The following is a 10753-nucleotide window of genomic DNA, read 5'->3' on the forward strand; positions in this document are numbered from 1 at the left end:
TGTAACAATTGATATAAGTTTGAAAATCCTAGAAAATCCCTTATTTCCTACAAGTATGAAATGTAGTCTTCTACCAAGACCCGAATGTTCTGTAAGTAAAATGATAGTTTTTCCTTTCTATTGACTAGTACTAGAGTACTTAGTCTAACTCCTCATTTATGTGAAAGTATCACAAAATAAAGTAAACAGGAAAAAGTATATGATAGTCTTCTACCAAGCCCAGAATGTTCTGTAAGTAAAATGATAGTTTTTCCTTTCTATTGACTAGCACTAGAGTACTTAGTCTAACTCCTCGTTTATGTGAAAGTATCACTAAATAAAGTAAACAGGAAAAGTATAACCATGTAAGTATTATCCCTGGGTTACCAGGACTAACACGACATCGCCGAAGCAAAAGGGTATAACCTAATGAACATCCGAAGATTGTCCAATTAACCTCTGTAGCGAACAGTGGTTCCAGGAGTGGTTAGTCCCCTAACTGACTTTACATCGCTGTAAGCAAAATAAATAACCTAATGAACATCCGAGAGTTGTCCAATTAACCTCTGTAGCGAACAGTAGGTTCCAGGAATGGTTAGTCCCATAACTGTCTCCTAATATAAGTAATAACAACCTAATGAACATCTGAAGATTGTCCAATTAACCTCTATAGCGAACAGTAGGTTCCAGGAATGGTTAGTCCCGTAACTGACTCTACATCTTTGTAAGCGAAATAGATAACCTAATGAACATCCGAAGATTGTCCAATTAACCTCTGTAGCGAACAGTAGGTTCCAGGAATGGTTAGTCCCGTAACTGACTCCCGTTGACCGGGGATAGGCAGGATGATTTACTGAAGGTTCTAATAGTTGATCCTAATGAACTGAGATTCAAGTATTCATGTAAGTATACACAGGTCGATGTATCTACGTAAAGGTATTCATGTAATGTGTTCATGTAAGCGTGTTCATGTTTCATGTAAGCATATGTAAAGGTACTAATGTATCAGGTAATGTACTAGTAAAGACTCATGAATGAACTGACTCTTGTGTGATTCCTTGTAATAGGAATAATGTTTGATATCTTCTAACTATTCTTATGATCGTTAACTGAAAGGTAATTGGTTGTTCAAGTAGGTTTATACACCCTTACTACACAAGAGTGTGAGAAGCTAAATGAAAGACGAAAACTATAACATCAATACATATATAAGAATATAAGCGTATATGCATAGTTTTAGTTCAAGAATGTGAAAATGGTTTTGTAAGATATCTAAGAGTTTTGAACAATAATTAAGAGTGACTTGATGTCATTTTAATAAACATTTCAAAACTAATACTTTTGTTATCAAGGTATTTTAAGATAGAAAACCATTTCATGTGTCCCCTTTTGAAGTATGTGAAATCTACTGAGTGAAAAAACAGTTATAAAATACATAAGATTAATTTAATAACACACTGTTTTCTACTTGTATTCCCCCATTAAAGCATTTAAAATCATTTAAAATATTGATTAAGGGGTATGAACTCACTTGTTGTGAGTGGTTCTAGCGGGTACGCGTGTATGGATGAGAAGTTCCACGAATGAAGTCCCGAGACACAATAAGTCCTAAATGACATATAAGGACACATATTCACATGAATATAGTGTTTATAACAACTGTATGAAAGGAAACACCTTCCGTGACTAGGTAACAGCTTGACCAAGTGTTGGAATCACATGTGATTCAACATAGGAAGGTATAAAGGCACACATATGAGTTAACTACCATGAGTTCACGGCCCAAGGGAGTTTACGGTCGTCTACTCATGGTCACTCATGGGTTTGTGTAAGTATGAAAGCCAGGGAATGATTTAGGGACATTAGCTTTAGCCTGGGATGAGAAAGACCATTTCTTTTGTCACTTTTGGGGTGTTCACGGACCAAATGAGTTTACAACCGTAAACTCATGTCCAAATATGTTTATGACGGTCTTAAAGGTCATAAGGAAGCATTCTAAATTCATGCCGAAGCCTTAAGAAGTGTTTGTGGCACCAAAACACCCCTATCTTGAGTTTTCGGCCCATAGACCATTTGGTAATGTGTTTGCGGCCGTAAACACTTGTGGGTGTTGGTATTTTGGTTGTTTTGGGTTTTAGACACATCAAGGTAAAAAGCTATGCTAGTCTCTTGGCTTAAGGGTGGCATTTAGGGCATTTTGACACCCTAAAATGGAGTTCACGGCCCAAGAACTTCCTTGGCCGTGAACTCACTTTCAACCCTTGATTCTATTTTTTTTGGATGTCTAAACATGTCATAGGTAGTCTCAAGGTTCATTTCCGAGGCTTTGAGGGACATTGGGACACTTTTGGCCCTTAAAATGGAGTTTACTCTCCAAGAGGAGTTTACTCTCCAATATCATAGAGTATCGAAATAACAGTGTTGTACAAAACCCTAGTGCATCCACTCTCCTGATATTTCCTGAAGTGTAAATCGTGAAAAACTCAAACTTATACGGAAAAGTCTGAAAATTTGCTGTGACTAATATAACTTCTATTGTAGTGATATTGTTTGTTCAGATTGGAAATTTCGTGTTGTCACAGGAAGTTAGGGCATCATTTCGCTCATTATGGGAGTTTACGGCCCATGAACCAATTCTTGGGGGGGGGGGGGGGGGGGGGTTACGGTCGTAAACTCCTAGATCCTTGGTTTCATTGATGTTTAAAGGCCCTACTTCAATTGTGGTTGATTCTAGACATTTACCCAAGCCTTAGGAGGTGTTTTAGGGCAAATTTAACACCTTAAATGGTGTTCACGGCCGATGAAGAGGGGTTTATGGTCCAAAAGTGTTCTTGGGCCGTAATCTCATGTTTAATTCTCAAAAGGCAAGGTTTTGATGTTCTAATCTCGTATGTGTAAGTCCACAAGTCATATCTAAGCCCTAGGAGTGATTTAGAAGGGTTTTAGGGCTTCAAAACCCCACTTATGTGTGTTTACGGTCCAAGAGTGTTCTTGGGCCGTAAACACATGATTTGGCCCCTATTGGATGTCTTAAACATGAATTTGCATGTTAAATAAGCTACACAACAAGTTAGGATAGATTACCTACGATTTTGAAGCTCGAAATGGGCGTTCTTGGATCGAAAGCAACTTGTAGAGAGAGAGAGAGAGAGAGAGAGAGAGAGAGAGAGTAGAGAGAGAGTTAAAAAGGTGTAAATGAGGTTAACTCACCCTTATACAGGGGTTTGAGTTTTTGGCTCCGTGAAAATCTACCCGATACTAACGTCAAACGAGGCTTTTCGTCGCACCCGATTAAATGAGCGTAATTTGACTTGGTTGAAACGTAAATATTTCAAGGGAATACTGAGGGTGTTTCTAATTTGTTCCAACCCTTACGAAGTAATAATAAAGTCCATATTTAATTAACCTAATCCAAAAGGTTAACGGATGATTAATAAAGCAGGTTTTATTAACAGATAATGAGGTTAAAAAGAAATGACGGGATAAATTTCGGGTTGTCACATTTGTAGTGAAATTGTATATTGTACTAGTATCACTCATCTTAAGGTTTTCAAATTTTTTTGATTAATGTCTAGAGTCTCGCTTCCTTCACTCAATCAGCCCCAAGTTTTGAGTCTTAATTGCATCCCATATATCCTTCCCTATTCTAAGATTTCTGATTTGGAGTATCATATCTTTCAGTATCGATTGGAACAATAATCCTTTCATGATATTGTTCTTGTTGGAATCATCTGAGTCTAGATCGACAACATCCTAGACTCCATGGATTCCAAGTAACACATCCGTACTAATCCTCATTGTGTAGTTACTTGACCTTAAAATTGTACATTGAAACGTCAACGAGGTTATTTCCTTTGCGGTCGGCTGTGAAGAGCTTCCTTCTCCTGTCATCGCCGTATGATAACTACTTTACCCTTTGCTATGATACCAATTAAAGCTAAGCATGAAGTAAGAAACAATATTATGTTGCATAAACTCACAAGTATTTTATTGAACAAGCTTATAACTCAAAAAACTCAATACAATGTTTACAGGATTCTATAGAACATATATATACTGAAGAAACATATCACAAAAAATATGATGCCTATGTACTTTTATTGAAGTAAACAGTAACTCTAAAACTCCAATAAGACGTTTACAGGTTCCTATCGAACATATATATATATATATATATATATATATATATATATATATATATATATATATATATATATATATATATATATATGTTGTATCCTAGTATATATATATATTGAACAAACATATCAGTAAACGTCTCAGACTTTCCTTATATAACATTCTTTATTGCTCAAGGAAAGTAGGAAACCTTGAACAACACATCGAAACTTGGACAACACTCCAAGCTATCAAATTCTGGACCAAAACACGCCAGCTAGCCACATTGGTCTCAGACAATTCGCCAACAGTTTATACTAGAAACGAGATTGAGTACATGAGGAACCATATCAAGCAACTATATATTTTTGGTGAAAAGTACTTTTAGGTTGATAAAAATGGTTTGTCTTTGTCCGAAAAAATATGTCTACTACATTTGATATAATCATTTTTTTTGCAATATGAATTATTTGTCCTATGTTTTATGGCTAAAACATATCGCGTGAAAAATATGATCCACAAACTGTTTGATGGTAAATCGGTATTTCCTTGAATCTGATCTCAACCTTTTGTATACAAGAAACTACCTTGGTTTTTTATAAACAAGAAGTTGAATCAGTTTTGACTTGCAAGAAACCAATCAACAATATTATCTTTTCCTGCCATGTCTTCTTGTTTTGCAGTTTTGTTGGTCATAAGTTGTCTTTTTTTCATAATCCAGTGTTGCTTCTTTCAGATCAACAAAGTTGTGAATTCGAATCTTCAATGCATATAGTTTTTACGTCACTTTTTTTGCTCACAAAAACCTACAAAATATTCTATGTAATAGCTATATATGTTATCTACTTAAAACACTAAAGATTGTTAAAAAAAAGTCTTAAAATCCGGTATTAACGTAGATTTTGTTACTTATAGATAACCAATTTTACATAAAAACAAATATTACAAGTTATTATCAATAAATCTTTAATGGTTTTTGAGACTAACATTGTCTATCTAAAATGTTAAATAAACTCCTACTTATATATTATCCAAAATATTACCATCTGTAAAATATAAACTGCATAAATCCGAGGCCCCGTTTGACACATTAAGGAGGCATGCGCAAGGAAAGCAACCTTTCATCGAGTCATAGGACTCTCAACTTGGTACTACTCAAAATTGGGACCAGCCTCCCTTTTTATTTTATGGGGTCGGGTACAGTCATTCATTATTATATTTTCATATAGTTAAATTATAAGAGTTATTAATAGTAACTTTACATTTTTATAATTATGTTATTTGTATTATTTTTGTAGTTGTTTTAATCAGATTACTAAATAATAGTTATATCAGGTGAGATGTAACACATAATATAAGAAATAAGAAAGGGTAAATTACACCGATGGTCCCTGTGGTTTAAGGTAATATGTATAGAAGGTCCTTAAGAACTTTTTTTAACTCGATAGTCTTTTTGTTTTGGTTTTATTGCTTCGTTGGTCCCTGAATGACGTAAAAAAAACTACTATACCCTTATGTTTTTCTTTTTTAATTTTCTATTATTTTTTTATCGTTTAAAAAAAACCACTCCTCATGTTATCCCCATTCACCCTCACCCGACCTCTCTTTTGCTCAGTTCCCATTTTACTTCTCACCCATTTTTCCGATGACCACTCCTCCGGCGAGAGACGCCAACCTAGCAACAACCAGGTGATATTTCTTTCCTCTCATCTCCTTTTCTCTCCTCTACGCTTGAAATTCCTGTTTCAAAACCTCTATCTGCATCACTACCCTGTCAGATCTCCATTGATTGATTCTGATTAGGGTTTAACAGGAAGCAGTTAGAGAGCGTTTTCGTCATCGGTTACTGCATCGAACACGGATTTGAAATAAAAATCCATGGAGCCTCGTTGCATCGGGGTTCTCCAACTTCTCTCCATTCCTCTTAGTTTTTCCTCTTATCTACAAATAAATCAAATGCAAAAAATTATTTATGTTTACAGGTTGATTACAACAAAAATGGAAGAACGTCTTGTGTATTTAATTAGGTTTAGGATTATTGTGGTTTGGAAATAATATAAAAGCTTGTTTCTCAATAACCCTAAGTAATCAACCCCAAAATCACGTTTCTATGCGATTTTATGGATTTTATGGCATCAGGTTAGAATTCTGGAACACTTGATTCATTGATTAGGTTTTTGATTCATGTTTCTTCAGATTTTTTGTGTTTTTGTGATTTGTACTTCATCAGATTATTGACTTGAGATTTCAGGTTGAGTAGGGTCATTGACGATGGTTACGGTTTCCGGTGGAGGTTCAAACATACATGTGTGTGTGTGTGAGAGGGAGAGAGAGAGAGAGAGAGAAAGAAAGAGAGAGAGAGAGAGAGAGAGGGGGAGAGAGAGATAATTATAAACAAAATCAACAAGGGTATAAATGTCATTTCTAATGTGGTAAGGACTAAAATTGAAACAAAATCAAATAACAAGGACCATCCGAGTTAAAAAAAGTTCTTAGGGACCATCAATGCAAATTACCCTAAACCACAGGGACCATCCGTGTAATTTACCCTATAAGAAATTGTTCTTTGTGTCTTTTCTGTTGTAGATGAAGGATCAGTACAAACATTTTTCATGCTCGATGTAAAAAACAAAAAAAGACTAATTATTAATCTACCCAAATTAATGAAATAATTAACAATTTTTAACCAAAAATTAGAAATTGTCCCAAAATATCCCATAAAACCGTAGGTTTTAGATTCGTCTATTGTTTGGTGTATTATATAAAGAAAATTCATTTTGAAGATATAAAATTGTAGGTTTTTTTTTTCTCTATAATCTACGGTTTCACAAACCATAGTCTACGGTTTTGGGTTAAAAAACAACTTTTTTTTTTTTTTTTTTTTTTTTTTTTTTTTTTTTTTTTGAAAAATACAGTTTTTAATAAAAAAACCTATGTTTTTTTTTTTTTTTTTTTTTTTTTTTTTTTAAATAATAGAGTATTTTTTGAGAAACATAATTTTATTCCATTTATTGTTAAAAAGCTATTGTATATTTTACAGAAAATATTTTTTAACAAAATAATTATCAAAAAATAACTCTACATTTTATAAACAATATTTTTAATCAAAATAATTTTCAAAAAAATACTCTCTAATAAAAAAATAATAATAAAATGAAAAAAAAAAACCTTAGTTTTTTAGCCAAAAACTGTAGACTATATCCCCAAAACCGTAGTTAAAATTTAAAAAAATAAAAAAAACAATAAAAAAATAAGAAAAAATAGAAAACCATAACCAAAACCGTAGGATACGGTTTGCGAAACAGTAAATGATACAGAGAAAACTATACATTTTAAAATAAACTACGGTTTTATTTCTTCAAAATAAATTTTTTTTATACAAAACTTGATAGCGAAATAGTAGATTTCAAGCGTTCACCATAGTCAATGTCTGTTACCGTAGCCAACTGTGTCTAAACTACTCTTTCGTGGGCTACTTTTGAATAATTTGTTTTTTTGTCTATTTTTGGATAAGTAATGAAGGATTTTGGCTAGAAAATGAGTCATAGTTCACATAAATATGTTAATGCTCTTGTGAGACGCTTTTAGTCGTACTTACCTAGCGTACGTGGTAAGTCATGTTAGTTATAATCAGAGTCTCATGGATGGAGAGTGGGGGTTTTTATATAGATCTATATTGGGTTGACATCCCCAACCTGAGCTGTTCTCTATAGTTAGACAAGGCTAGTCTAGGTAACAGATATCTTTCAACGAAACTGACGCCTGTAAAACGGCAAGTCAGGCACTCCGTCATATTAGTATGGTTATAACGACTCACATAGGGATAAACAAAAAGATTTTTGATTTACGAGAAGCCTATACTTCATTAGTTTTATTAAAAGAAATGAAACTATAAAATATTTTATATATGATATTCACCTCCATCTTGGTCTTGGGATTTAAGACCTGGTTTACGGAAAGCATATACTTAATTAGCTTTATCAAAGAAATGAGGCCATAAACTATTTTTCGTATTATAGTTTCTTCCATCTCGGTCTTCGGGTTTAAGATCATAGTTCACCTTTAAGAAAATAAAGTATTTTTCTAGAACTATATATTTGCACTTTACAAGTGAAGTATATATTATGGCTGTATTTGGCGCGCCACAGCTAGCTGATAAGCTAGCTTATTTTTCGAGCTTTTTTATGTTGTCGTGTTTGGTAAGCCAAAAAGTAGCTTATAAACTAGCTTTTTGAAAAGCTACTTAGACTAGCTTTTTAGAAGCTTTTTTAAAATATTCCAAATACACCCCTTAATTAATTATAGAAACACATATTTCTTACATGTCATTTTATGTAATTTTATATATTTCAGCTAGCTTTTCAGTTAGTTTTACCAAACATTATTTTTTATCAGCTAGCTTTTCAGCTATCAGCTAGCTTTTTATTTAACAACTAGCTTTTCAGCTATCAGCTAGCTTTTTAGCTAACAGCCAGCTTTTCAGCTAGTACGCCAAACATGTCCTATGTAAACTAATTTTCACAACTCCGATCTTAGGATTTTAAGACCACGAACCTCTTTTGATAAAGAAAATATAGGATTTTCTGGGAACACCTTATTTCTGATACAAACAAGGGAAAACAAAGAACATGCATGCAACTATACATGGATTTTATAATGAGACTCACAAACTACTTTTTATAGAAAATATCAGATTTTCTGGAGTTTTACAACGTATTATGAACAAAGATATGACAACGTTTTACCTACAAATATGCTTATGAACTCACCAAGTTTTTAGTTGACGCTTTTCAAAACGATTTGTATTCTCAGGGATGTAGCAGGCAGGTACTCAACCTTTCTTGAGGGTCAGCGTTGTCCTTTCATGTTATATACTTTTTAGTTATTTGTATTGGACTTTGAACAATTGTGTTTGTAAACAATGTAATACTCTAAATCTGAATGTATGAATATTTGTGTTGTTATGTTTGATTACTATTCAATTGTTATGTTACTGTACGTGAAGTCATTCAATCCGCCCCCAGACGTTTCCGCCATTCTAGTTTGGGGGTGTTACAGATTGGTATCATAACATTGTTTATATTAAACTAGTATATCAAATCGTACAAGATATACAACTATAAATACAATGGGAATAAAACACTTTGACTAAAAGTATAGTTTAAAAATATCAGTATATTATAAAAGTATACATACTTACTAGAACAATATCATAATTAGAAGAAAACAAAAGTATTTAAAGGTTGAACATTACAGTCAAACCTAGACAGTTATGTAATCATATAATGGATAAATATAGCCTGATCAACTATATTCATTTGAGATATGACCAACATGTGCTTCGGAGTGATAGAGGTGTTGCAACAAGCCTAAAACTTACCAACTATACATGCAAGAGAACATTAGAGTTGAACATCAAATAAGATACTATAGGAGTATTTTAGTATATTATATAACTTTCGCATGTACACTTTATACCCGCTTCTCACACCTCCATCCGCACGCAGACACCATGGTTGAGTTGAAGGGTTATGGGCATTATAACACTCCTAACGTGTACATGTAACCCTAAATACCTTGCATCTATGTTTTCACTATTATACATGCAAATATAACTCTTCCAAGGTATTGTTCTAACTAACATAAGATGAAGTACATATAATATAAATTCTAGTAGAATTACATACCTCTTTCCTGTAGCTAGATTCCATGGAGCTCAAGATCTTAGTGCCTCAAATGTGACACCTCAAATGGTTCACAGAACATCACCAACATCTTAGAATAACTTGAGAGAAAAGGTTACTATGCTCAAATCGGCCAGCCCTCTTGTGTACACACACTAGTGCCAATTTCTTGAGTCATGGGGTCCTTATATATTTTGGCTATTAGGGTTACACCATGTAACTCATGTCATTCCATATTCTTCATGCTCCATGGGTTAAAACCTTCATAGAGTATCAATGGGTTACTCCATGGGCTTAGCCCAACATGAAGAACTATGAATCATAAGCCGACATATATAAGAATGAATGATTTACACAATCAATCCCCATATATTTAATTAGTGTCTTTTGATCACAAAATTAATTCCAAATTACTTCTTGATCAATACTAATTTAAAAAATATGATTTCATATTAATATATTAGAACTTAGAATATATTAACAAGTCATAAATATCATTTTCTTGCAAAAGTCTTTCCAAAATTGTTTCGATGTCATGCAACCCAAATGGACCATGCCAACCGGGTCGAGTAGCAGTTGTAGCTCTTAAAAGCTGTTGTCGAACTCTGAACAAATTAATGACATGTCCATTAGATAACATATCATATATTCCTTCATTCTAGACATCATATTGGCACACCCCGGTCGTCGGCAGAAACACCAGGTGGTGTAACGTCATTCTTCGTATCATAGTTATCTAACATACATTGAACAATATTAAAGAAAATACATACCTTTATTGATAATTAAAAGTTACATAACTGTTTTTCTAGAACCTATTACATAATATCTGACTATGGCATATTTCTTAATGAACAGAAAGATAATAGTAAAACTTCTCCTGTTTGAATACATACCAGCTTTTCAAGATCCTGAAAACACATAAATTTTAAAATACAACAACATAAAGTTGGTGAGTCCACAGGTTTTGA

The 10753-nt window shown here is 33.4% G+C and overlaps 1 long non-coding RNA gene across 1 annotated transcript; it reads left to right on the forward strand.

Moving 5' to 3' along the window:
• Positions 1 to 5603: 5603 nt before the first annotated feature.
• LOC145033959 (uncharacterized) lies at positions 5604 to 9072 on the forward strand. The gene is made up of 2 exons (XR_013677800.1): positions 5604 to 5787; positions 8911 to 9072. It is a non-coding gene; the product is annotated as an uncharacterized LOC145033959 (long non-coding RNA).
• Positions 9073 to 10753: the final 1681 nt, after the last annotated feature.

Source organism: Lactuca saligna, chromosome 3 (assembly GCF_052625555.1).
Source record: "Lactuca saligna cultivar CGN05327 chromosome 3, ASM5262555v1, whole genome shotgun sequence".
Taxonomy (NCBI): domain Eukaryota; kingdom Viridiplantae; phylum Streptophyta; class Magnoliopsida; order Asterales; family Asteraceae; genus Lactuca; species Lactuca saligna.